Source organism: Ambystoma mexicanum, chromosome 7p, assembly GCF_040938575.1.
Source record: "Ambystoma mexicanum isolate Mex_15411 chromosome 7p, UKY_AmexF1_1, whole genome shotgun sequence".
Classification (NCBI taxonomy): domain Eukaryota; kingdom Metazoa; phylum Chordata; class Amphibia; order Caudata; family Ambystomatidae; genus Ambystoma; species Ambystoma mexicanum.
Window position 1 is genome coordinate 889,246,831 of NC_090939.1, and position 27,627 is coordinate 889,274,457.

At 46.9% G+C, this 27,627-nt stretch overlaps 1 protein-coding gene across 3 annotated transcripts in view; it reads right to left on the minus strand.

Moving 5' to 3' along the window:
- The window catches only part of TMCO3 (transmembrane and coiled-coil domains 3), a 1,285,122-nt gene that overhangs the window by 497,406 nt on the left and 760,089 nt on the right, over window positions 1-27,627 (minus strand). The gene's annotated exons all lie outside the window — the stretch shown is intronic.

The window sequence follows — 27,627 nt, forward strand, 5'->3', positions numbered from 1 at the left end:
AGAGAACCTTCGATGTTGAGGAGCAAAAGGACTGCTTCTTCTGTTGAAGTGAGCCCACAGAGTGTGCCATCTCTGTGTCCGTTTCAATGGCTAGGAGATATTCCTCCACTGCCTTGCCGAATAGATTCTTCCCGTCAAAAGGCATATCAATAACCATGGCTTGCAAATCCTGCCTGAAGTTATGATTATAATTGTTCTTTTATAACCGCTTAAATGCGGGGACCAGTTTCCAAGAGCGAGCCTGGGATTTGAATCTGTGTTGATATGCGTTGTCTTGCTTCCAAGACAAACGCATGTGGCCCTAAACCAACCATGACGGTGTAGGCAGATACCATTTCCCATTTGTCTGAAGCCGGAGTCCGCAATGTCTAGGGCGACAGTTATCGCAGGGTCTGATGCCACTTCACCCTCTTTTTTGACGTCCGGCAGGAAATCGAGAATGGGGCCCAATTTGTAACAGAGCTCCTTGTCGTAGCATGCAAGGATAGCTATGGCGATGGAGGCCTTGACCGTAGAAGTTGCAGTGGTAGCAATACGTTTACCAGCAGCATCCAGCCTCTTTCTCTCTTGGTCAGGCGGGACCGAGCAAGAGGATGATGGGCTCGAAGACCTCTTCCTCGCAGCAGTCGAGACTACTGAGTCTGGTGTTGGATGGCCTCTGAGGCATTAAGGGGCAGTGTCTGGGACCTGTGAGAAACTTGAAGGTGTCTCCCTAGCTAGTCCCCGGGGATCTGTCATCCAGGTGGCCATGGATCCAGTTGGGGGAAGATTGGGGGTGGACCAGTGAGGGAAGATCACCTGGATGAGGGGGTCCTTGGGGAGTTAACACTGACAGGTGAGACATGGTATCCCCCTCCTTTCAACACCTTTTCCCCATCCTACCATGTAGGATATTCTGAAACACTGCCCCCCCCTTTTCCGAAAGGAACACTTCGCACAACACAAAAGAAAACAGACTAACAGCAGAGCCTTTTTCCTGACATGTCCCAATAAAAGGGTGAGGCAAAGTCAGGCAATTGACCAGAATCACACAGCTGACGGCCCTTTCCCTTCCCACAAGGATAAAAGGTGGAGCAGGAGAGCACAGGAGGAGGAAGGCAGACCGCATGATGTGAGCTAATTCAGCACAGCAGTTCAAGAGGAGGAGGAAGACGGCGCATACGGAGAGGGTGACAAGGAGAGAAGCGACCTGGCCCTTTCTGACCAAGGCCTGTGAAACCTCAGCAGAAGGAATCGTAAGACCACGAATAGCCAGCGTGTGTTGCAGCAGATGTCAACAGTACACAAGACCCTCCTCTGCTGATTACCAAGCTGGGTAGAGACGCTTGTCTCTGTGGTACCAACGTTGACTCCAAGTCAGAGAAAACCAAGAGGTTCATCACAGCCGGTGAGTCGAGGGGAGAGTCGATAAGAAACCGAACTTGAAGGAAAAGTAGCAAACGACTAATTTGAACGGTGAAAAGATTAAAAAGCGATTTATGGAAAGATGGGAACCAGCAACAGAGGAGTTCGGCACCATGTGGGTGCTCACGCAGGAAACTCTGGCCGATTCCACGATGGTAGAAACTACCGTAACCAGAAGGCCTTGGGAAAAAGAGATGAGAAGTCAAATCGTCATACAGGGATCTTGTAAAATCCTCTGTACAGTTGAAAGTCTTTGACCGACAGATGATTGTGTAGCTAAGAGAAAATAATCCTGCTTGGTGAAATTAGCGCAAAAACAGTGTGTTGCAAAGGTTGGCAAGAGAACCCGGCAGAGGGATGCCAACAAGAAAGAGCGAAGTCTGAAGTCCCATGAGCGGTGTGTTAACAGGAGTGAACCTGGGCAAAGGATGCCCACAGTGATTTGTTTGAAAAGACATTAAGATTTGTGAATGCAAGGAGTATTTTAAGACCAGGGGAAATGGATTGTCCCCCTTGGCATTTGGATCCGAGCCCGACCGAGGGAGATCCAGGAGTGAAAAGCCATCACCCAAAGTCCATTTGGAAAGGAACTTGCCGTTTATTTGTTTTGTTGAATACATCAGGCCCTCGAAGGCAAGGAACAAGTTACTTACCAAGCTGGTAACTTTCTTTCAACTGGATATTCCTCCAACGTATTCCTCATCTATGACATGTAATGTCCACAGCTGTGCTGCTTCGGAAGTTTTTTAAGCAGAGGGCACCCTTGCATCGTGTCGATGTCCCTCGAAGGCCTCCGTCGAGGGTGATGTCATCGGATGTTATAAGTGGTACACACGGCACCCGTAGCCTCAGTTCATGTTTTTTCCCCCTTACAACATGTGGCACACATGCCCCGAACACAGCATCGACTGCACTTAGCCTTGCCTGACGTAAGCTGTAATGGCATGGGAAATTCTCGAGAGGGGTAGGCTGAGAGGGTGATGAGGAATACTTTGGAAGAACATCCAGTCAAAAGAACGTTACCAGCTTGGTAAGTAACTTGTTCTTCGAATGGATTGTGTCCTCCTCATCTATGACAGACTCCCAAAGCAGTAGTAATAATTGGAGGAGGGAACGAATTTAGACATACCCAATCAAATGGCAGAGTAGAGCACTGCCTTACCAAAGGCAACACCCTGAACATGGGAAGTATGCAGGGAGTAATGCTTAACAAACGTGTGAATAGAAGACCACGTTGCAGCGTCACAAATATTTTTCACCGGCATACCCCTCTGGAGGGCCCTCGAAATAGCAATTCCTCTGGTGGAATGAGCCTGTAAGCCCGCAGAAGGGTCCTTACCAGCAAACCGGTAACATTCTGAAATAGTGAGGATAATCCACCGAGACAAGGTCTGCTTAGAAACAGTCTGTCCTAAACAGTGGCCAGTATATCCCACAAAGAGCTGGCCCTCCACTCCGAGTTTGGCCATTCTGGAGAGATAAAAGCTCAAGGCTCTTCTAGGATCCAACCTATGGAGCTGTTCCTCTTCCTTAATAGGATGAGGAGGACCGAAAGCGGGGAATACCACCTTCCGACTCAAATGAAATTCAGACACAATCTTAGGAAGAAAAGACTGACATACTCTCAATACAACCCTGTCCTTGTGGAACAAAGTAAAGGGTGGCTTAGAAGAAAGTGCCTGCAACTCGCTCACTCTTCTAGCAGATGTAACTGCAACTAAGAAAACAGTTTTAAGCAACAACAACCTTAAAGGGAAAGAGTGCAAAGGTTCAAAAGGAGCACCCATCAGAAACTTTAGAACCAAATTAATGTCCCAGACCGGTACCTGAAACGGGACGGCAGGAACACATTTGTGAGCCCTTTCAAAAACTGAGTGATCAGCTGAATTTTAAAATAAGAACATTCTTCTAAAGAGCGTTTAAAGATAGACAGCGCTGCCAAATAACCTTTAATGGTGCCCACCTGAAGACCCCTGTGGGCCAAAGAAAGCAAGGCGGCGAGAACCTCCAGAATTGAAAACTGAAAAGGATCCACATTCTTTCCTCTGCACCAGTCGCAAAACATACGGCCGCGGCAACGGTACAGGGACTTTGTTGTGGGCCGCCTAGCTGAAAGCAACACCATCATTACGTCATCCGGGAGGTCCCAATCCCTACATCTCAACCTCTCAGAAACCATGCATGAAGGTTGAGATTGTTGACCTCTGGATGGAGAACCCGACCTTCCTCTCGTGAGAGAAGATCCTACCCTTGGGGAAGACACATTGGAGGACAGATGGACATGTCTAGAAGGTCTGGGTACCACGCTCTCCTGGCCCAATCCAGAGCAATGAGGTTCATGCGGGCCCTGAACCGTCACAACCTCCTGAGAACTTGAGGGATGATGGGGATCGGAGGGAACGCGTACAGAACCGGAAAGTGCCACTCCACGACAAACGCATCTCCTAGAGCTCCTCTCGGAGGAAATTCTCTTGAGCAGTACCGTTCGCACTTCCGGTTGGCACCGGTCGCGAACAGCTCCACCTGCCGGGTTCCCCAAAGGGCGAAGATCTCTTGAAGGACTTCCTGAGCTAGCTCCCACTCGTGGGAGATTGCAGGGAGATTGCACTCTGCCTGCTCAGAGCGTACGCCATCATGTTCTCCGTTCCAGCCAGACGAATTTCTGAAAGGGACATACCCTCGCTGATTGCCCAGAACCAGAGCTTCATTGTCTCCCTGCACAGAGGTAGCAACCCTACACCTCTTTTGTTGAGGTAATGCATAGCCACCGTGTTGTCTGTCATTATCAGGACATTCTTCCCCCGTACAGACGTCAGGAAAGCCGTCAGCACTAGTCTTATGGCTTGCAGCTCCAACAGATTTATGTGAAGTCTGGACTCTGATGGAGACCAGTGACCGCTGATGGGTAGTCGGCATGAGCTCCCCACCCTGTCAGGGACGTATCCTTCACTACCTTGACATCCGGCCATGGCTGCCAAAAAGGCTCCCCTTTCATGAGATTGTTCTCGTCGGCCCACCACAGAAGGACCTGCGAGACTGAGAACGGAACACAAAGGAGATCCAACATCTTGCCTGAGAACTGGGACCATCGAGTCCGTAGAGCCCACAGAAGATCTCATTCTCAAGCAGGCCTCTGGCACCAGAAAAATCCAGGATACCATGAGGCAGAGCAACCTTAAGAATTCGAAAGCTGGAAGAATCTGGGCTTGTTGAAATTTTGTGACCATCTGAAGAATGTGATGAGCCCTCCCCTTGGGGGGCGAGCACATCCCCAAGGAAGTGTCCAGCACAGCCCCTATATGTACTGGGGCCGTTAGGATGGTGTAAAATGTGACCTCTTGAAGTTGAGGGAGAAGCCCAGCTTGTGAAGGGAGTGGCAGGTGATGCTGAGATGATCAGCCAATCCTCCAGGTAGGGGTAAACGTGAATGCTCCCTCTCCTGAGATGCGCTGCCACCACCACCATGAGCTTGGTGATGAACCTCGGGTGGAGGTTAGCCCGAAAGCCAGGACTCAAAACTGATAGTGGGATCCGCCCACTGTGAACCAGAGGTATTTTCTGTGCTTGAGATGGATAGGCACATGGAAATAAGCATCCTGCAGGTCTAATGACACCAACCAATCCTGAAGCTGGAGGGCCTGAAGGATCTGAGAAAGAGTGACCATCTTGAACTTGTCCTTCCTGAGGAACTTGTTCAAGTATCTTAAGTCCAAGATAGGTTGCAGTCCTCCGTCCTTCTTGGTTATAAAAAAATAAGGGGAATACCAACCCTTGCTCCACTCCGTCACCGGCACTGGTTCTATAGCGCCTTTCTCCAGCAGGGTTAAAAACTCCTGCAACAGGAGCGGATCCGGAACCTTCAAAGAGTGTATCCCTGGGAGATTGTCGAGAGGCCATTGGAGAAAAGGGAGGCAATAACTGCAGGCAATTGTATCCAGAGCCCAGGCATCTGAAGTAATGGCTCGCCATTCTTTGAGATGCTGTGACAGCCTGCCCACCCCCCCCCCCCACTGGAGAACAATGAACCATGGCCTTAGAACTGTTTAGAAGCGGTAGTGGCAGTGCCGGAAGGCAAAGAGGCAGCTGCCTGAGCGGCTTTGGCACCCCTACCTCGTCAACCATGAGTGCCTCTACGGAGGCCCCTTTGACTGAGCAACCCCTTCGCCTTTCCAAATGAGGAGTAACGACGAAAGGAACCACCCCTCCATTGCTGTCCCCTAGGACGAAAAGGCAGAAGTTGTCTGACAGCTGCGCCGAAAGATTTGGCAGCTGCCTTGGAGGTCTGCAACTTTTCAAGGATCTTGTCAGCATTGCTTCCAAAAAGATGCAAATCTGCACATGACGGCGCTCGTAGCCATGGACCTTGCAACACTATCCGCAGTGTCCAATCCAGATTGAAGGGATTCAAACATGGCATCCTTGCCATCCTTCACAATAGCTAGAAAGCCATCCCTTTCTTCCCCTTCGGGAATATGCTCAGCCGCAAGCGAAATACAATTCCACAGAGTGTGGAAGTTGGCCAATTTCAGAGCCATACTGCCAGCCAAAAATACCTTGCGCGCCCATCCATCCATGCGTTTATCGTCCCTATCCGGAGGGATGACAGGGTACGGTGCCTGCTTCGAGGGGGCCCTAGCCGTTTGAACCACCAAACTCGCGGGAGTGGGGTGTGTGGACAAGTAGCTGGGGTCGCTACTGGATAGGTGGTATTTCCCCCTGGATATTTCTGTGACAAAGACCTGTTAACTGCTGAAGAGACTCCAGGGCAGTGCAAGTAGCAGCCACCCTTTTTTGTAAAGCCACATGAAATGGCAACACCGGGTCAGTGGACGGACCCTGATCCAAGATGTCAGTAAGATCATCCTGATCATACACAACCTGGTATCCTGGACCAACCAAGCTACTCAGCAACCCTCAACATCAGTCTCCTATAGGAAGAATCGGTATGTTCACCAGGCTCGGGTTTCCAAAGTTCCATCTCAGGAGATGTGTTGAGGCCACTGGCATCATGTAAGGACTGCCTATGATGCTCAATCCGACTGTCCTCGTCAATGAGACATTCTGGAGCATTGGGTGTCCCATAAGGCAGACCAAAAGGAACCAATTCCTCCTCAGACCTCTCCTCATCAACATCTTCCTTGTAAATATTTCGGAGAGACTGATAAAACTCCTTCCTAGCGAGAGGAGTACACCTCTTAACTGGAACAGGCTTCACAGATTTAGCAGGAGCCTTCCTTGGAGGTCCAACAGCCACAGGGGCCTCCAACAGCAAATTCTGCCCAGCAGGCGCTGATGGCGTTGACAGCGTCGTCGAGCAAGGTGCTGAAGATTTCGAAGGTCTGACGCCAGGTAAAGACTCGACAGACTCCCTCGACAGACATGGCACCAATGGCATTGATACTTTCTTCGACAGCTTCTCAGGCTTCGACGGATTCGTGGGAGATGAAGACCGCGACCTGGACTTGGCACGTCTCTGGCGATTCCCTGAATCCTTGTCCGAACGGGACCTCGACGGCTCCTGATGTTTACTGCACCGACTGCTCGGGCCCGAAGGCGCATGTACATTGGAACAGAGACTGTGCCATGCCGGATTCAACCAAAGGCGCGGATGCAACTGTGCCGTGAGACTGAAAAATCTAACATTTGCTCCCGAAAAGCCTCCCATTCATCGGGGGGTAGAGGATTTAGTGGCGCATGACATCTTATTCGAAGAGCCGTCATCCGACGGGGAAGGCGATCAGTGACGCTGCTTCCAGGACCGCCTCGACGAAGAGGACGAGTGGCGCGAAACACTCTGGGACCTAGATCGTCTGGACATCTTCCGACAAGGAGACTCTCTCAACACGTCGGTCGACATACCAGTCGATTTGGATTTATAGGGTTCGAAAACACAGCCTACCTTTAATTTCACCTTAGCCCCCGCAAGGCCCTGACAGTCAACAACTGGCACTTCGAGCAGTCGTCCAAGACATGGTCCTCGCCCAGGCACCACAAGCAGATACAGTGCGGGTCGGTGATGGACATTTTGGACCCGCAGTCCCGACATTTCTTCAAGCCAGACCGCAGGGTCGGCGGTGTGGAAGAAGACGACATAATCGCACAGTACAAAGTAGAAGACACGAGGCGTGCCGAGTTCTGGAAGCAAACACGTTTGCGGAAAAAAGGAACTGGGGCTACAGGCGCCGTGCGTGCTACTTATAATATCCGATGACGTCACCCTTGACGGAGGCCTTCAAGGGACATCGACCCGGCGCCATCGACGCAAGGGAGCCCTATGTGAAAAAAATTCCAAAGCAGCACAGCTGTGGACATTACATGTCATAGATGAGGAATACGTTGCAGGACACAATCCATTTGAAAGACTTTTTATTGAAAAAAGACTTAACTATCGAAGAAACTGATAATAGGTACGAAACTGTCGGCTCATGCTGGCAAAGCTCGAGAATGTACTGTGCTCAGGAGATCCACTTTGGCCCGTGCTCAAAAAGTGGGGAAGGGAGACCCCGGGCAATCACATCCTGACTTATTATTTGTGAACACTTCTTTCTTTATTGAAAACCCTATCCCATACTCTTTCTGTAATTAGTTTTAAGGATTTGGCAATAGATTTTTTTAGCATAGGCTGAGAAAATACGCCACTTCATTTGATGGTTGAAGCTTGTTCCCATCTTAGATTTAGGTTAAGCGTTTTTCCACCCTGCATTTATAGTTCAATAAACACCCTTGAACTGTGATCACCTGTGTCTGTCTTTACTGTTGCCACCATGAGTTCTTTACAGACCCTATACTTCTTTTCCAGCCTATCTTTTTTAGTAGGAGCACAGTAAGGATTCCTGATTACCACTAAACTGTTTTCCCAGACGTTGCCCAGTAGCGGGACAGCAAGAAGTCTTTCTGGAGGATTCACAGCGTTGGAACAGGAATCCCTCCTCCTCCTCTTCCAGGACCAGGTTTGAAGAGCGTAGCAGCCAGGGAGATCATTGCCTGTAAAGATCTGACCTCACCTGGGGGGGGGAGTCTCTAGATGGCAAATCTACATCTAGTGGCTCCTCATCCGCTGGGATGAAGTCTTTAAACTCATCCATTCCTGAGTACCATCCGTATCTGGGTTGGTATCTGTGCCTGTGTCAGTTCCAGTCAGGTCTGGCTCCATCACAACAGGGGTCTGCGGGACCGCAGGCACTGGTAGAGGTGGCATCGGAAGGCGCAGAGGCCGCCTTGGTTAACTGGCAACAGGAGCCGGGCCGGGAAACACTGGAGCCCCAGGCGACGAGTGCTGCTGAAACTCAGTGACCAAAGTCTGGAGAGTCATCAAAATGTACAAGGAGACATCTGTGATGAACCCGATGGAGTAATCGCTATTTCTCGACGGTGACCTCCTCCCATGTGGCCAAGGGATGGCAGCCGCTACCTGATCCCGACCCTGGGTTGGCTATATATGGAGAGGGGAGACAACCTTTCGGGGAGATGTCATTTGCTTCATCGGATGAGACATGGTATCCACATTTTCCCTTGAGGATAACCCTCCCATACCTAATACCCTCATGGCCTATTGTCATACGTCTCCTTATCGCTGCATGGTCGGCTTTCTATCTCCTATCACCTCTTCTCCCATTAATAGGGGCACTCGCTGGGAGGTTCTCCTTGACCTCTTCACCATTTCCAGAGTCATTATTAATGTTTATCTCAATGGAACCATCATGGTTCAAGGTCCTCAACCCAACCTTCGTCTCTTCGACAGGCTCCTCCCTCGCCTCTCTAACGTCACCTCTCCCTCCAGCCAGGCTCCCTTGCCTTTTGTGCCTTCCTCCATTGCACAGCCTCCCTTGCCTTTCCTTACTGTCCCGGCTCCCTTGTCGCCCTCAGCTGCTCTGCCATACTCCAGTATCCCCCTGGCTGGCTTGCCACCCTTTGGGGGGACCACCGTCCCCTGCATCCCCGAGGAAGACCCTCAAAGATGGAAAGCTTCACCACATTGCCACTCTCAACACCCGCTCTGTCGTCAAACACTCGTCTGACATCTGCAACCTCCTCGAACTCATGGATCTGGATGTGCTCGCCATCACAGAGACCTGGTTCAAGGATAGCTCTGCCACAAACTTTGACGCACTCCTCCCTCAAAGCTACAAAATCCTCTTGGCGCCCAGGTCTAAGAAGACAGGTGGGGGGTGTGGTGCTCATTTTCCCAGAATGGATACCTGTGTTCATCATCGCTACTCAGGCCTAGTCCTCCTTTAAATGCCTAGTTTGCAGACTCTCACTATCCCCTACATCTTCTCTCATTATGGCCACCTTCTATCGCCCACCAGGCCAGTCCACTCTCTTTCTCTCTGAATGGGCTGACCTGGCTTCCTCTTTACTCCCCTCCTCCTCTTAACTCCTCCTGATGGGTGATCTTAACATTCATCTGGACTTGCCCGACTCCTCAGGTCCTTTCCGGAACCTTTGCGACTCTCTCGCCCTTTCTATTCTTCCCTTTGGCCCCACACACACCGTGGACACCACCTTGTATGCTCTCATCTCTACTGACATCCCCCTCGCTATCCCTCTCACTACCTCCCGCTCTTGGGCTACCACTCTCTTTTCTCAACACACCCGACGCTCTCCACTCCTCTTGCAGCAATACATCCGGCACAACCACTTGGCTTCAAAGTCGCGAGACCCATGATAAAGGGACAGTAGCTGCCTTTGCCGCCTCCTACTTTCTTACACCTACTACTTTGGCTGACTCCCACCCTGACACATCCCTCGCTAACCTCAATCTATCCATCTCCAACACTCTTGACATTCTTGTGCCTGTCATGAGGGTCCGACTGAAGCCTTCCAAAAAGTACAACTCTTGGTAAGACTACGACCTGGCTGCCCTTACACGCAAGTGTAGGGCAGCTGAGTGGAAATGGACTGCATCGGGAGAACCATCTGACAAACTGGCCTGCCGCCTCCTTCAAAGGCATTATCGACTTTGCATCCGCGTCAAGAAAAGACTTTATTCAAGCCTGCATCTCCACGGTATCAAACAACACGGCCAAACATTTTAGAGTCTGCAAGAAACTGACAATCCTGCAGCAACCTCTTCGGTCACACCCACCCAGGACATTTGTCCTCTCTTCCACACCACAGCATACACCAACATCGGAGCCTCCCTTGGCCACCACTCCTCTTACCCTCTCTTCTTTTTCACCCGTCACACCGGATGAGGTCACTAGACAAGTACGATCGATGAAGCCTTCATCCAAACAGACCCCTACCCCTCCAAAACCATTAAAGACAATATCGAATCCCTCGCCCCAGCCTTAGCTGATCTCGGCAATCTCTCCTTTTCCACTGGACCTTTCCCAACTGCCCTGAAGCACTCCCTTATGCACCCTCTGCTAAAAAAAAAAAAAAAAACTCTGCCAACCCCACAATTCCGGCAAACTACCGCCCTATCTCCATCACTCCTTTCTTGGGCAAACTCCTGGAGAAACTGGCTATCTCTCAGCTGACCCTCTACACTGAATCTAATGGTTGCTTTCACAACAATCAACCTGGCTTTAGAGCATCCAGAGGCACAGAAACTGTTCTTCTGAAAACCCATGAAGACCTGCTCTCAAATTTTGGCACAACACCCCCTCTATCCTCATTCTCCTAGACCTCTCCTCTGCCTCGACACAGTTAACCACGACATCCTGATCGCACGTATCTGTGACACTATGGGAATCACAGGGAAGGCTCTGCCATGGTTAACCTTCCTCCTCTCCGACCGCCCATCCCAAGTGGAACTCTGAGCCTTTCACTTAACTATCACTCTCTCAACCTGTGGTGTTCCCAGGGATCTAACCTATCCCCCTGGTTCTACAACGTCTACATGGCTGCTCTGGCACGTGTCATTGCCACTTTCACCTCTAACTTCCAGTGCTACGCGGATGACACGCAACTATCTTTCAGGCTATCCTCAGGCGCCTCTTCCTCTTCGCCCATATCTGACTGCCTGTCTGCTGTTCAGTCATGGTGTGCAGCAAACGACCTCTGCCTCAACGCCACTAAGACTGAGATTGTTTGCTTTGGGACCCCTGCTCCCCCTTTCCCAATCTCGCGCTGGCCGGCCTTCTCTGACCATGCACCTGCGAAGCAAGAAACATGGAGGTCATCTTTGACTCCACTCTCTCCTTCTCCTCTCACATTTGAGACATCTCTAGAAAGTCTAACTATCAGCTACACCTCCTCAGAGGTACTCTACCGTTTCTCACTTTCCCCCAAGGATCACTGTCTCCAGAGCCCTGGTTCTCTCCAGGTTGGACTATTGCAACAGCCTCTTCCTCAACCTTCCTTCTTCTGCCCTGCACCCTCTGCAACTCATCCAGAACAGAACTGCAAGACTTATTCTTGGCCTCAAGCCCAGGCACTGCATCTCTACAGCACTGACATTCCTCCACTGGCTCACCGTCGCTGCAAGGATCAAATTGAAGACCCTTTGCATTGTTCACTTAGGAGTTTTTTTTTTCTTTTTTTTCTCTCTCTCTCTCTCTCTCTCTCTCTCTCTCTCTATACCTAAATCTAAGATGGATGCAAGCTACGACCATCAAATAACAATAATACAGTCATAGTCGAGTCTAGTAAAATAAAAAGGGCCTATACTAAGAAAAACCTATTGCCAGTCCTTCACCCTAAATACAAAATAGTGTGGGATAATGTTCACAAAGAAAGAAGTGTTCTCAAAAGGATAAGTCGGGATGTTGTAGCCGTGGTCTCCCTTCCCCACTTTGAAGTACGGCACAAGGTGGGACTATTGAGCACAGCACACTTCTAGGGCTTCTCCGGCCCGAGTTTACAGTCCCTTTTTCTCCTATAAGGGCCTTCTGAACCCAAGTCTCTTTATGCAAAGTCCCTTGCTTGAGAGGCCCTGATGCATCACAAACAAACAAAAGTTCCTTCTGTTTCATCACGTCAGGCGATTACTCTTCACCAGAGGATCCCCCTCAGCCGGCCTCCGATCCCTTTCACAATGTCAGCCTCCCTCAATCGGGCTCAGAACAACAACTCACTGTGGACATCCCTCAGTCTGGTTCACGTTTTTTTACCACAATGCAGTTCACTTAGTTTTTCAATTCATCATTGTCTTGCAATATTCAGGAATCTCAATGTCTTTTTAAACAATTAACCGGGTTACTGGTGTCCACTTTACTTAGGTTCCCCTCATCCGGACTCAGGCCTCTTATCTGCTTTCCAAAACACTTGTTACTTTTGCACAGAGACTTCCGAGGCAAGCATGTCTCGCTGGGTCAGTCCGTGTTTCTATGGCAAATGTAGGTTTCACTTTATCATAATCTATGCAGTGTTCCCCTGTGCTTCATAGCACATAGAGCGCACTTGGTGCTTGGTTCCTCTCCCTTCCTGATCATACCTCTGCCCGCATCCCACACCGCCATTTATTGGTGCTCAGCCCCACACGAACAAACACAGGCCCCATTGTCCCGCCTTCAGCGGCCGTCCCGCTCGATCTGGCCGTGAGTTGCACACCAGGTAAAAGTCTCCAGACCCTCGCCATCTTGTGCATTTTTATAATATTTGTCACCAGTGCTTAATAGCACGTTGAGCGCACTCGGCACGTGGTACCTCCCCCTTCCTCCCCGCTTCCTGATTGTCCCTCTGCCTACCTCCCACAATGCCCTCCCGCCCTGATTGGTCCACCACACCCTCATCAAGGACACTTCAGGGCAGACGTCTACCTGGCAGCCCCTGTGGCTAAGGGCCCCAAGGCAAAGGGCGGCCCCAACAGAGGCGGCTACATATTGTGTTTGCAGGGGAAGCCAGTCGTCAACCAGCAGCGACAGAGTAGGAGTAGGAGTGGGAAGGGTGGTGAATAGAGCAATCACTCTACTCTGGAAGCCCTGTCTCATACCTAACCTTCTTGCACTGTGATAGCACTGTGATTATTAGCCTGCACTGCACCCTTAAGAGTTCACCACTTACTACCTTGAATCAAATCTAGATAGTACTGTGATTATCTTGTGCCCTCTAGGATAGTACTGTGATTAGTTTTTGCCCTCCAGGATAGTACTGTGATCATTAGCGTGTGCCCTCCATGATAGTACTGTGATCATTAGCTTGTGCCCTCCAAGATAATACAGTGATCATTAGCTTGTGCCCTCCAGGATAGTTCTGTGATCATTAGTTTGTGCCCTCTAGGATAGTTCTGTGTTTATTAGCCGGTGCCATCTAGGATATTACTGTGATTATTAGCTTGTGAATTCTGGGTTAGTACTGTGATTATCAAACAGCGCACCACCCTTAGCGATTAGCACATATTGACCCGAGTAACGTCTGGAGAGAACCACAATGTAATAGTGCTTTGATTATTAGCTTGTGCCCTCTAGAATAGTACTGTGATCATTAGCTTTTGCCCTCCAGGATAGTACTGTGATCATTAGCTTTTGCCCTCTAGGATAGTAGTGTGATCATTAGCTTGTGCCCTCTAGGATAGTACTGTGATTATTAACCTGTGCCCTTTAGGATAGTTCTGTGATTATTAGCTTCCGCCGTCTAGGATAATACTGTGAATATTAGATTGTGCCCTCAAGGACAGTACTGCGATTATTAGCTTCCACCATCTAGGATAGTACTGTGAATATTAGCTTGTGCCCTCAAGGACAATACTGTGATTATCAGCTTGTACCTTCTAGGATAGCACTGTGATTATTAGCCTGCACCACACCCTCAGAGTCTTCCACTCACTGACTTGAATCACATCCAGAAAGCGCCACAACACACTAATACTGGGATTATTAACTTGTGCCCTCTAGGATAGTACAGTGATTATTAGCTTGTGCCTCAGGGGAGTACTGTGATTATTAGCGTGTGCCCTCTGGGTTAGTACTGTGATTATTACATCAAGGATAACACAGTGATTGTCACCCTGTCCCACACTGGGACAGTACTGTGACCATTGGACTGGACCACACTGGGATTGCTCTGTGAATATTGGCTTAAGTCACACCATTACAGAATTAGCAAGAAGGCCTTTAAACCACTTCTAGAGAGCGCCACATTGGGACGGCGCTGTAAGTATTAGCCCTACCGCACCGAGTCAACACTGTGATCATTGGCCATGACATCCTGAAATAGTGCTGTTTCACACTACAGATATTGTTTGTTGCTTTAAATATCTTCCGTGGAAAGCCACATTAGGAACAGCCACTGTAATACCCTAACGATAACCTAGTAGGCTTCCCCAACCTGACAGTCAAAACTTGAGACAGCGACTGAACTACCCATGCGATATCCCCCGGCTAGACCACCCCAACAGACAGAGCCCGAACTTATATCAGACAATCCCCCACAACCAGCCCAACACTGCAAGACAGACCAACAAAGACCAAGTCTGCAACAACGAATCGAACAAGACTAACCACAAAAACCCTCAAAACTCAAAATGCTGTGAAAACAAACTGGACCAAGGGAAAGAAAGAGCAGAAAGAACAAACCCCACTGAACACCACCGAAGACTCACAACCACAGAACACACTCCCACAGACAAGAATGATAAGCGAAGCAGCGCTGACAGAAGAGAGAAATCCCTATACTTAACTCCATACCTCACAAACAATCACTCACCGGAGCAAACCGACCCAACATACAAATCAAGAATGACCAACAACCAAACACAATCATGCAGAAGAACAACAGACAAAGACAGACAGCAAGAACATAATTGACCCCCTAACCTCTTATATCACCAAAACAAGAGGACCCATCATTTGACAACCACAAAATTTAGAAGAGGAGCCTGATGAACACAAAAACCCAAGACTGAAACTAGAAGAGCTTTTCAACGACAGACACAACTGTACCAAAACCTAAACTAGAGATCGACTTGGAAGGAAACCTTAACACCAGTCAGAAGACAACGCTGACAAAGCACAAACCAAACTATACCTTCAAAATCCACTGCAACCTAATAAATGCAAGATCCATGTCAAACCACTCAACGGAGATCTTCGACCTTTTCTGCGACAACGGCATCGACATCTTATTAATCACAGAAACATGGCTGAATGACAACTACAAAATAACACTCCAAAGCTGCCTCTCCACCAATTTCAAATGCCTCAGTAAAACAGGAAAAATAAAAAAGGAAGAGGGCTCGCAATAGCATTCAAAGAACACCTGAAATTAAAAACAGACAAACTTCTTAACATCAGGAACTGCAAATCCATGGTTATACACCTATCAACGAATCCAAAAACCAACATTACATTCATACTGGTTTACAGACCTCCGACATACGATGCAACCATCGTCACAACTTAACGGAAGCCATCACCAACATAGCCATCGAACACGAACATCTAATAATCCTGGGGGACTTCAACATCTGGTTTGAAGAAAAACATACCAACTCTCAAAACTCATTATTTGGGCAGATAACAACCATGAAATTACAACAACTGGTCAAAGGTTCAACACACTCTGCAGGACACACACTTGATGCAATCTTCGCCAAGAAAAACCTTATCACAGCACCACCGATACAAATACTTTGGAACGACCATCTTATCATTCCATTCGTGATCACACTACCAACCCAAGTCAGCATCAAGCCCCTCAAGATCCCAACCACCACATAAAGAAATTGGAAAACCATCAAAGCAAGCAACTTAATAGAACAACTAGAGATGACCAAACCGTCTACAGCTGAACTGGAGCTGGCAGACCTAGACGGGAAAGCGGAGCTACTCCAGAAATAGATTGCTGATACAATCGAAAACATCGCCCTGGGAAAAAAAAACATTTACCCCATTAAGAAAAAGAGCAATGGCAAAATGGTTCACCCACTACTAAGCACCATGAAAAAGAACAAGAAGCTGGAATTGGAATGGAAAAAAGAATACGACCAAGATAAGAAAACCCAGTTCTAGTAACAAATCGTATCATATAAGAAGGAAATTCAAAAGGAAAAGAGAAGGCATTATGATGACAGAATCACCAATGCCACCAACTTACAAAAATAAATGTTCAACATCATAAAAGAAATGAGAAACCCAGCAGGTTGCAGCAACACTCCAATACCCTCACCGAAACTATGCTACAACTTGGCAGACCATTTCAAAAACAAAAACAAATCATACGAAACAGACCAACCAACCCTAACACTCAATCAACTGTACGACCTCACGAGGAGCCACAGCACAAACTCCAAAACTTCACAGAACTATCAGTGGAGACATTCGTCAAGTTGCTAAAACATAGCAAAAAAGCTGGATCACCCATGGATCCCTGCCGCCCTGACATCTACAAATCAATCCTCACACAACAAACACCATCAGAATACTACAGAAATCTCTTAAATCTGTTGCTCTAAACAGGGAGTGTACCACGATCCTTCAAATCAGCATATGTTAAGCCACTTTTAAAGAACACAAGTGGCGACGTGGAAGACCTCTCCAACTACAGATCGATTTCAAACATTCCCTACCCACCAAAACTCCTAGAAAAACACGTAAACAAACGAACCCAAGAACATGTAGAAAAACACCACTTGCTAGACCAAGCACAAGTCGGCTTCAGACCCGCAAGAGGAACAGAATCGGCACTACTATCCATTTGGGACGACCTAAAACAAACGCAAACGCCCACTCCCACACAACCACCGGCTATGATCCTGCTAGACCTCTCTGCAGCCTTCGACACAGTAAACCATAACACCCTAATCAAAAGATAGGAAGACATAGTTATAACTGACACAGCACTACTCTGGATTAAATCATTCCTAGCAGACAGAACAGAAATAATATGGATAAAACCCTTCAAATCTACTCCACGAGTTAACGAGTGGAGTACCCCAAGGATCGTCACTATCACCACTATACTTCAACTTCTACCAGACTCCAATTATCAGGATCGTCAAAGAATACAGGATCTTCAAAGAATACAACAATACATGCTACAACTTCGCAGACACTTAAATCATCTACAAAATTGAAGATACTCAACCCGATCACTACCCCTAGTAGAATGTCTAAAAGAAATCTTTGACTAGATGAACGCCAACTTCTTGAAAATCCACCCAGGAAAGACAGAAATCAAGATTATATCCAAAAACCAAGAGAACAACACCTGCATACCCTGGCCAACGGAAATGGGAACTGCGCCTACACCATCTAAGGTAGTAAAAAACATGAGAGTCCTAATGGACAACGCCCCAACCTTAGAACCACAACTAAACGCAATCATTAAGAAATGCTTCTTCCTCCTTCACACAAGAAGAATCCTACCTTTCCTCTCCTTCACCCACAAAACACTGACAATCGTTGCCCCCATCATGTCAAGAATCGACTACGCAAACAGCCTCTACCTCAGGATGCCGGAATACTTCCTGAAGAAATTACAACACATCCAAAATGCAGCCAGCCAGACTCCTCCTCAAACTATCCAGAAGACACCACATCACTTCAGCACTAAAATTACTGCATTGGCTCCCAATCAAACATCGTATCACGTTCAAAACAATGTGCATAACACACAGGGCAATCAGCGGAGAGGGAGCAGAATTCCTACAAAAGAAAATCTACAAACCAACGAGACTCCTCAGATCAAGCACTGAAATTCGCCTGGAACCAAAACCATATGTCAAGAACGAACTAGGGGGCTCCTCCTACTCCCACCTATCTGCAAAACCCTGAAAACAACATCCCAAAAGAAATAAACACAAAAGACCACCTAAAATTTATAAAACTGCTAAAAACCTGGCTCTTCAACACATTGTAACCAAATTGAAACAAAAAAATAAAAAACAAAAAACGCAAAGAACAGATTGACAGAATTTATGATGGCACAATCAACACCCAGGACCAACACCAACTAAGGGAAACGCAATAGGAATATGCATCTCTCCTAACATGGATACTAACCAACCCAAAACTACTAAAACCTCTCCCCTCCTCACACACCTCACACACTCTAACCAAATACAACCGCACCGCTTAAAGACGCAGTAACCAGCACGCACTTTACCACACCACACGAATAACACACACAATACGCTCAGTGCACAGTGTTAACCGAACCGATGCCGCCAGCAGTACTTCACAGCTCCCTGGCTCTTTTCCAAACTTTGTCCAACTAACACGCCTAACCTATCCTGCCTTTTATTACAGATCAGCCAGAGTGCTAGGGAACCACTCCGATGGTGATAGTGCACAGTACAAATATCCTTTAACATTAAAGGCATGGTCTAGTAAAAATTTTTATTGTCCCTATGGGTCGGCCATGTTTTTTTAAGCCTAAGTGGCTCGATTTTAGAAAGCTTTCCTATGGACCTTACCCGAGTTTTCGTCCATTAAACGCACACGAAAACAAGCACCAGGGAGCCGCCATTTTCTGATAATCCTATCTTTTCCCCCATTGCCCTGGCTGACCTGCTTTTGCGGCACTAAATCAATTCCCCCGCCCCTGAGCCTGTCATCAGCAGACTCGTACCGCCCATTTCCCAACGCCAAAGCACGTCTCGTGTCAACATTCGCTGCGCTTCAGCTGATGACGTGTCGCCATGGAAATGGCAGGACGCCTCTTTCCTCAATAAGTATAAACAGACCGTTTCACAACACACAGCAGCAGATTTTCAATTCCATTACTCTCTCTGTGTTACTTTGAGTATTCTGTGACTCGTTTCAGTGCTCTGGTCAGCTACCTTCGCCGCTTGTAGCCCGTGTGAACAGATACCAGTACCACCGCTATAAATTATTTTAGTTTGTTTAACACACAATGGCTACAATAATGCCCTACATGTACGAGCCCGAGTACACCGAGGAGGAACTACTGGAAAGGGAAGCATGCGAAAACGATGGGGATTCGGACGGCAGTTGGCAGGATGAATCAACAGATGAAGAGCCTGGGCCTAGTCGAATGGACGGCGTCTCCACCTGGTGCACATGCAATCGGTGCGAGCCAATGCCGACCGAGGAGGAGAACTGCTGCTGCCGAGAAAACTCGGGATGCCTGGCCTACATTTCGGAAGGCGAGCCACCGCAATGCATCACCGAGCTGCCAGACTTCAGGGCGGCCTGCCTCACACGGGCCGTGTTGAGAATAATGATGGTGCTTATGCACGAACTTCGCGCAACTGTTCGTCCTCGTAATCCGAGTAACGAGTAAGTATACTCTGCTTGTCATGCCACTCCTATTTCATGTTCTTCTACTATATCCAAAATTACATCTACACATCATTGTAACGTATGTAAGACGTTCAATAGTGTGCATTGTCTAGATAGCATTTGTCCGTGCAGAATGCCATTAGTTACAAGAATTGTCATTGACAACAAATGTTTATTAAACTTATCTTGGTCATTTAAAAACATTTTCTTTCATTCCTTTTCACATGTGGTACAGGCTGGTGGCCTATCGTTCCTTCACATGGTGGCTCCACGGGAGGCTTGGGCACCGCGTTCGAAGAGTGATACCCACCTGTGCTGTTCGTGCCATCAGAGAAACGTTCCCGAGTGACAGCGGTCAGTACAGGGGATTTTCCCTCACTGTGCTGCAACCTGACCTGTACAATGTGTAAAGTCTTGTATTTTTGTGTCATCAAAATAAGATACAAAATAAAACAACATATATTTTAACAACGGTTGTTTCGATTTTTTAAATGTATCAAGTGGGTCTCCATTCAAGGATGGACGTCAGACATCTGTGCTCCGAATGGGAGAAGGTCTGGTCGCTGTGAAGCAGGGTGGTCACTATCTATCTAAGCTAACATAACATATTCTCGATAATGCATGCACTAAATAACACTTGTTCAAAGTCTTTCAGTGGGTTATGTCTCTATAAAAGTCACACATATGTCTATACTAACAATTACCATTGGATTATACAGGCCTTGGGTCTTGACCACTATAATACACCGGTTGAAGTGTGGGTCTGTGCTCACAAGAATCTCCGGTATGTGTCATTTGTTATTGATAAGCAACGATATACTATCATTGATTTAAAGACGATATACTATATATTGATATAAAGGCGGTTCGCGCCGGTGGATGCGCGCTGGCATGGGGGGCTGTCAGGGGCGCGAAAGGCCAAGGTGCCAAACTACATGTGCACTTCAAAAGGTATCCCACGCCAAAGGGCCATTGCTCACATGGCCTCCTCAGACCCCGTGTCTCCAGCCAGGCCTCCCCTTGAAGCAGGCCACCACCCCTGCAATCCACATAAGTGTGTCTCCATTCAGCAGTCTTCCTGTGCCTTATCTGCATGCCCCAGGCCCATCCATCCCACCTCCCTCTATCAAAGGCGGTTCGCACCCGGGGATGAGCGCTGGCATGGGGGGCTGTGACGGGCGCAAACAGCCAAGGTGCCAAACTGCATGTACACTTCAAAAGGTATCCCACGCCAAGGGGCCATCGGTCACATGGCCTCCTCAGACCCCGTGTCTCCAGCCAGGCCGCCCCCCTGCAATCCACATAAGTGTGTCTCCATTCAGCAGTCTTCCTGTGCCTTATCTGCATGCCCCAGGCCCATCCATCCCACCCCCATCTATCAAAGGTGGCTTGCGCCGGTGGATGCGCGCTGGCATGGGGGGCTGTGACGGGCGCAAACGGCCAAGGTGCCAAACTGCATGTACACTTCAAAAGGTATCCCACGCCAAGGGGCCATTGCTCACATGGCCTCCTCAGACCCCGTGTCTCCAGCCAGGCCTCCCCTTGAAGCAGGCCGCCCCCCTGCAATCCACATAAGTGTGTCTCCATTCAGCAGTCTTCCTGTGCCTTATCTGCATGCCCCAGGCCCATCCATCCGTCCCCCTCTATCAAAGGCGGTTCGCACCTGTGGATGAGCGCTGGCATGGGGGGCTGTTACGGGCGCAAACGGCCAAGGTGCCAAAATGCATGTACACTTCAAAAGGTATCCCACGCCAAGGGGCCATCGGTCACATGGCCTCCTCAGACCCCGCATCTCCAGCCAGGCCTCCCCTTGAAGCAGGCCGCCCCCCTAAAACCACGACATACATACGTCATTCATTCACAAACACACCCAAGTTTCTAATACTTTAAAAACCACTCGATATGTCTCATGAGAACATCTTTGTGCTTTGCAAGTCAACTCCTGAACGTGTTACCTGGCAACCACTGAGATCTACGCTAATCTGCTCGTCGTCGTGCTATCCGTGAACTTCTGTGACCGCTTAGAGCAAACCCATCAGTGTGCTACCTGTGGCCACCCACCTATTCTCCTGCAACATACTGCTCTGCTTGCTGAATCCAACTGTTTGTTGGTCAAGGTAAGGCCATGTATCCTAGTCATATTTCGCAGATTTTTAAATTTCTATCCATTTGCGAGTTGAGTACACAATGGTGCTAGGTTCATTGGTCTCATTGCTATTGACTTGAGTTTCCATTACGATGCTATCAATAGATCTATTTATTTTCATCTGTGTCTATTGTCATCGAATTGCACCCTTCGGGGTCCAGTCTATAATGTAAGCATGTTTCCTTCTCGTGCAATACAGAACATCCAAGGGATGAGTCACATGTTCAGTTTTTAGTCACATCATTTATACATTTCTGCAATTTATGCAAATACTAAGCCGCACATAATGAACTGGTATAGTTCCTGCGACCAAAACAAACCTTGCATTGATCATTGTATGATTCATTTACTTTTGTATCAAATCTTTATTCTTGAAGATTGTATAATAATGTCGATATTTACTTTTCAGATTTATCAACAATGCCTGCCTGTTCGATTAGCGGTTGCCCTTCGAAGACCCATGCGAAATCTGAAGGCACTACAATGCATGTTTTCCCGAAAACTGTTGATCGAATAAGAGAATGGGTCAGACGTTGCGGATATCCACTGGATGAGCTGGAAAGTAGAGTCCAACAAGTCTTACAGGACAAGAGGAGTGATCGATACCGCATCTGCAGCCGGCACTTTTCCTTGGACATGTACACAACATCTTGGGTAACAAAGAAGAATAAACGGCGAACGACACGGAAATTGCTCGAAAACGCTATTCCCACTCTATTCGTCCACATGCCGCCACCAGTGAGTCAAGTGTCCGGATTTAGCTTTAGGCCTTGCGGTAGTGTGTAGGTATCCGAACTGATTAATTGATAATGTAGGTGTTCTATCCCTTGTAATAATTTCGATATTGATATGAGTGTATAGTTTTTTGAATAATGACATTTACCAATATATTCTTTTTCGATTTCATAACCCACAAACGCAATGTATATATATGGGAACAGGGAACTGTGCTGTATTGAGCATTTTACAAGTATTCTGTCGCCTTACATGGCTATTTTTAATATTGGCATTTCATTATCAATCATTAATTTACCTTTACAACTTCTTGACTAACCCTTGAATCTGAAGCAAGAACATTCTACATCCTTCACGTGGTCGCAGTTATCAACCACTTCTAGCGCGTATCAGGTAATCTTACTAGGCTAATCCACTACAGACCTGTTTTACGCATGTCAAGTAATATTTTTATTTTATCGTGTAATCATTTTACCAAATGTTTGGTTAGTGCTTTCCAATTGATATACACCTTAGTTATCGTCCACTGGTGTTTGTTTTCAGTTATAATTCGTGTTATCCATACTAATGCAAGTACTGTCTTTCAGGGAGATGCTGAAGCGTCCGCCACATCTACAACATTTCTAGATGTTCTTCAACAGCAGGAGGTATGGATACTGACAGCTCCATCGAGCGTCATCATCAGAGCTGGAATTCTTGTTGTTTGATTGTTCTACACAATGTTTCATTCGTGGTTAGCCGTTGATATGTACCTGTGCTGTCGACCCCAGGTGTATGTTATGTTTTCACTATTGTAATCCTCACTAATGCAAGTACTATGTTTCAGGCAGTTGATGGAGCGTCAACCCCTGCACTTGATGCAGAGCCTGACATTCAAGTAATTCCAGGGGAAGTGGAAGCGGGACCATGCGTATACGAATTGGCGCAACAGCTTTCGGAAGTGCGCACTACATTTACAACATCAAAACAATGCGTGATCATATAACGTGATTCCATTTGCTATACTTTCTTCCCTATTAACGCAAGTGCTGTGTTTCAGGGAGACGACGAAGCTTCCACTACAATCACAACATCCAATTTAGATGATGCAGATGTAAATAAATCGGAGAAATAAGTCGATGAAATGTGATCATATTTAGATTTTCCTTGATTCTTTTGGACAATGATCATTTGCGGTTATCTCTTTATATGTACCTGTGCGTTCGACCCCAAGTGTGTGTTATGTTTCCAATATTGAAAACCATACTAATCCAAGTACTGTGTTTCAGGGAGACGACGGAGCTTCCACCACAATCACAACATCTCATTTAGATGATGCAGATGTAAAGGAATCGTTGAAATAAGTCGAAATGTGATCATATTTGGATTTTCCTTGATTCTTTTGGACAATGCATCATTTGTGGTTATCTCTTTATATGTACCTCTGCCGTCGACCCCAAGTGTGTGTTGTGTTTCCAATATTGAAAAGCATACTAATGCAAGTACTGTGTTTCAGGGAGATGCAGATGCCTCCTCTCCAATACAACCATTCATGGCAGTCCATACAGAGCCAGAGGTATGGATACTGACAGTTCCATCAAAATAGATCATCACTCGTCGAATACTTGTCGTTTCATTGTTGCACACAATGTTTAAATCGTGTTTGGCTATTGAGATGTATCTGTGTGTTCGTCCTCACGTGTGTTTTATGCTAACAATATTTTGTTACATAGTAATGAAAGTACTATGTTTCAGGGAGACGATGGAGCTTCATTCCGTGCGGTCTATGCGGATACAGAAAATATAGTCGTTGCAGCGCAAGAGGAAGGGAGGACATGCGGAAACGAATCGGAGCTACAGCGTGCAGATGTTGAAGGTCGAGTCAAAAAAGTTGCAAAGAAAAAAAACAAAAAAGGTTAGTTACAAACAGTTCATAACTTTAAAAAAAATGTTTGTGCTGGGGACTATTTTATGTTTTTTTCCAGTCAATTCTACTACACTCCATCTTGTGTTTAAACTGAACATCCCTTTTCCAATCTCTCCTCCAGTTACCCGTGGGTGTCAGAACTATACACACACAGACAGTGAAGCGAATGAGAGATGTGGCTTGCCAGACCGTGTACACTATGGAAGAACTATTAATTGAGGCGAGGCGTGTTCAGGCTCGAGATGCTCATGTCCAATGGCCAGAACATGAATTAACTGTGTTTGGAGACTACAGCAAAGTTGCATTGGACCATAGCTACAATGCAACCGCACCACCACAAGAAGATGTTATTGAATGTATTGAAGATAGCTCCGAAGTAGTTGCAGATCAATTTACACAATCTACACCCGCCAAAAATTTGCCATCAAAAAACCTGTCGACATTGTTGTGTTCTCCCATCAATGTTGAAGTAATAGATGTCGAAATGACAGAGAATGAACCAACCAGCCGCAGCATCCATAGACGCATCAGAACTTGATACCAGCGATATTACTTTCCAATGTGTTGAAATCTCCACAACGTCACAGGCCGAAAAAACGTTGACGCAGGATGACAGTCTAATGAAAGAGAGCAAATACATGTATTCGACAGTTGTTTGATGGAAATTATAAGTATGCTGAAATGTGTGCATTCATTTATAGGGAAAGTATGTGGGAAGCCATTGATTAATGTGACTCGTCAAATAAAAGGCAGTAACGTCAAAATAAATGCCGCCTGTAGATTAAATCATAGGTTCTCATGGTCTGCACAACCGATGCTGGGGAAACTGCCAGCAGGCAATCTACTGTGTGCAGCCGCATCACTTTTTAGTGGCTCCAGTTTCAAAATTTAGAGGCTTTCTTTTAGTTTGTGGGACTCCATTTCATTTCAAAAGTGCTGTACTACATATACCAACGTGATTATCTGTTTCCGGCCATTAGTGATGCTTGGAAAATTGAACAATTGTCTCTAGCAAGTACATTCGAAGGCAAACGATTCAGGATAGCCGGCGATGAACAGTGCGACAGCCCTGGATTTTCTGCCAAGTACTGCACCTACCACTTTCAGGACATGGATAGTAAGAACATTGTGAGTTTGGTGGTCGTGCAGGTAACACAATGTACATCGTCAGTGGCCATGGAGAAACTAGGATTTATAAAATCAGTGGAATATCTACAATCAAGGGAAATGCACCTCAACCTCATAGCCACGGATAGACACGTTTCAATTGCCAAGACAATGAGAGAGCAGTTCCCACATATTAAACATCAATTTGACGTATGGCATCTTGCTAAGTCAATCAATAAGAAAATCTCGGCTGCAGGGAAAAAAAAGGTTTTGAAAGTATTTTGCAGTGGTCACATTCTATCACCAACCATCTTTGGTGGAGCTCAAAAACTTGTGAGGGGTCAGTGGAAATACTACTTGAAAAATGGCGGTCACTGATGCACCACTGTACCAACGTTCACCGCTGGACAGCAAATGAACATTTCCACCAATGTGAACATGGCCCTTTGTCCCCAGTGGAGGCACGGAAGAAGAAGTGGTTGATTCCATCTTCACCGACACACAAAGCCGTTGAGAAGATTGTTTTCGACAAAACTCTATCAAGAGATTTGAGAGGACTGACAGAATTCTGTCACACAGGAGATTTGGAGGTGTTCCACAATATGTGCCTAAAGTACAGGCCAAAGCGCTTGCATTTTAGCTTTCGGGGCATGAAACATCGCACTCTACTAGCGGTCTTTGCCCATAACAACAATGTCGGACGTGAACAATCTAGGACTAGGGGTAAAGTAAGGATGCCTCGCTACACTAAGGTGTTTTCAAAACGAAGTAAGCAATGGGTGATCAAACCAGACTATGATGAAATGCAGTTCGACTTTGTGAAAGGCCTTATTGTTGCTGTGTTAGAGAAGCACAGATATGGAATTTTGGACGTTTCTGTGCAGAGCAGTGATCCATTGCCACCGAACATTGCGACTGTGCCATGCCCACCCGAAGCACAGCTGATTGTGAAGTACAAATCCCGGTTTAAATAATTGCAATACAATTGTCTTTTTGTAAATAAATGTTATTGTACAGTGTACCTGTAAACCTAACCCCTACCTTCACCATCATGGGTGGCGAACAAGCTGGGTGTCATCTTTGAATTCTCTCTATTCAGCTCATATATGTGTATGTATATATTTTTCTCATGTCTCATCTCATGCAAATGTAAATGCTGCGCACTGTTAACGGAGGGGAGGCTTGCGTATTGCAAATAATAAAACAAAGAATAAATCTCACTTTTAACTCAACTCCTGTGGTACTTTATACTTTCCCTGACCTTCCGCAAAAAATTAAATGTCTCAATTTGGGCTGCAAAGCTCGCAGACAACGGGGACAAAATCGGGGCACTTAGAACGCGCCAGCCAAGCGGGCCGTGGCATTTGGGGGAGAAGCCAGTTCGCATTTGCACATTGAGGCGCACTACATAGACGGATTCTAAACTTCAAGTTCTCACAGATGCCTATAATACGTGATGTTGCAAATAAAGAATGCAAAGGACAGCGCCCAGATGAGGCCCACAAGTCGCACTGGAAGTATAAGGGTCTATTGTTTTTTGACCTTGAGACAGGGACCATGCCGAAAGAACTACATTTGAAGGGAGAGCGCAATAACGTAAGAGACGATAAGGCAGAAAATTCAGAAACTAGACCGAGTTTCATTTTAGTTCAGTATACGAAAAATCGTTGTCAAGAGCACGGTCCATTTTACAGACTGCATTACGAAGAGACACAATGGAAATTTCACATATTATGTGAGTAAATCTTTACACGCTTTTATACCGGAATGAAGATTTAATGAATGGATGCATGAATAAATGAATGAATGAAGAGCTAAGAAAAGCAAGTAAAACGTGTTTGTAGTGGGCACATGGGCATGCAGGTCCACTTGGCTCACTGATCTCGGTCCTTGGCCCAGCCACCTTTCCCTGCACTGCCTACCTGCACTACGGGACTGTCTCTGTATCCTTCAGCCCCTTCTCCCGGCATTTACCTTGCACTTGCCACCAGCTGGCCCTATTATTTAATTTGTATTCAACTAACCATGTACAGCCCTTCCCCCATGCGCGATCAGAAAGACACCTGGCCTAGTAGGATCGTTGTCTGTCTGCCCTTGTTCCCCACCTGCCTCGTCACGCCTAGAAACACTTGAGTATAGGCGCGTTACAAATGCCATATCATATCATTCCTCACGCATGTAGACTAACTGTCGTTTAT